Consider the following 1,918-nt stretch of genomic DNA (forward strand, 5'->3'; position numbering starts at 1 on the left):
GTGAATTTGGTTGACACTTCTATTATAGAGAAAGGGCAAATAGTGTTATTAAAATATTTCTTCTAATTAATTTCCTTTCAATGTTCATGAATCTGTGCACCCAGCATCTATTGTAGTTGCTTATAATAATCTTATGACATAGAAATCTATTTGTCGCCATTTTATAAATGAATAAACTAGGACACAAAAAGCTTATGTAAGTTTCAGGGGATCACACAGCTCATAAGAGCTGGTTTTGTCTCAATCCAGAAATGTTCAATGCTTATAGCCACAAACCACCCTGCAATGCCAGTTTTCTCTGCCTGAAATGTTCACCAACTGCTGGGGTTCTTGTCCCATCCTTACAAAGCATTCAGCAACCTGGAGAAAGGAGCTGCACATAGATTAAGAAGGAGTCCAAAGATGAAAGATAATTTTGAAAGGCAGTGGGGGTCAGAGGAGCTTCAGCTAAAGGAACTAAAGACTACCCCTTTTTTAAGGACCCTGTGCTATTTATTAACACAATTGTTCTAAGGCAAGGTGGAGACATACACTTCAAAGGGTAAGGTTTCAAAGGGTAGAGTTTACAGAAGCATTGTCAGTTTGGGGAATAACTTACAGCTGTTCCTATGTTTGGCCAACAGGAGGCAATAACATGCAGATTTAAGATGCCCTGACCTTTCTGGCAGTAGACAATCGGGTTTGGGGGCAGTGCCATTTAGCCATTCCAACAGATAATTACATTTTGCGACTCAGCCCTGGTTGAGTCTCCAAACTTCACTAACCTTTTGATGAAACTCTTTTAATTATAACATGCTGGAATTGGTTCCCGGCAACCAGCCCTCTCTTCCCTCCCCCACTGTTTCCTATAAGTACCTATTGATTTTATAAAACAAAACCCAATTATCACCTCCTGTAAGAAGCCCTTCTTAACTCCCTTGGACACTAAATAATTTTCTCTCTATTCAACACTACACCTAGACACACTTTGTTGTTATTGTTATTGTTACCAGTTTTGCCTGTCTCTGCTGCACAAAAACAGAAGCACAAACTGGTGTAGGAATGAATTACTCAATAAGCCGAAACCGATTTGGCTCAGTGGTAGAGTGTCGGTCTGCGGACTGAAAGGTCCCAGGTTTGATTCCGGTCAAGGGCATGTACCTTGGTTGTGGGCACATCCCCGGTAGGGGGTGTGCAAGAGGCAGCTGGTTGATGTTTCTCTCTCATTGACATTTCTAGCTCTCTAGCTCTCTCCCTTCTTCTCTGTAAAAAATCAATAAAATATATATATTTTTAAAAAAGAATTACTCAATAAGTAGTTACCTATTTGGAAGGAAAATCATTCTAGATGTCAAAACAGACCATAATTCAAAATAAATACATATTATGAAAGCATTAAAGTTTTATTTTTCAAAAAACAAATGAAAAAAAATCAAAGAATGAAAGGGCTCAAATAAGAGCAAGTAATTATCAACACCTGGGAGGAGAAAGACCGTCTAAGTTTCAAAGGAATGAAGAGCATCATAAAGTGTAAGATCAGTGAATTTTACTACAGAAACCTGTGTTGAAATATAATCAAAATTACAAGGAATTTTTAAAAACTGGGAAAACATACTTGCCTCAAATATGATATAGAAAAAATTGCTATCATATTTGAAGTTGCTGATTAAATGGGGAGACTAATACTGTGACTCACTGCAGCACACCCAGCAACATTACTGAATCCTAAAACAAAATGTTGAGTAAAGCAATCTGGTCATAAGAGTTCCATTTAGAGAGGAATTCCATTTAGATAACGGTAAAAAATGAGCACAACTAAACTTAATTGTTTATGAGTGACTGCATAGGTAATAAAAATATTAAGATAAGGAATGGAATGATTAGTCAAAAGTCATGATTGTGTTTACCAAGGCAGAGGTGGGGATGAGAGGAGAGTAGG

Source organism: Pipistrellus kuhlii, unplaced genomic scaffold (assembly GCF_014108245.1).
Source record: "Pipistrellus kuhlii isolate mPipKuh1 unplaced genomic scaffold, mPipKuh1.p scaffold_m20_p_3, whole genome shotgun sequence".
Lineage (NCBI taxonomy): Eukaryota > Metazoa > Chordata > Mammalia > Chiroptera > Vespertilionidae > Pipistrellus > Pipistrellus kuhlii.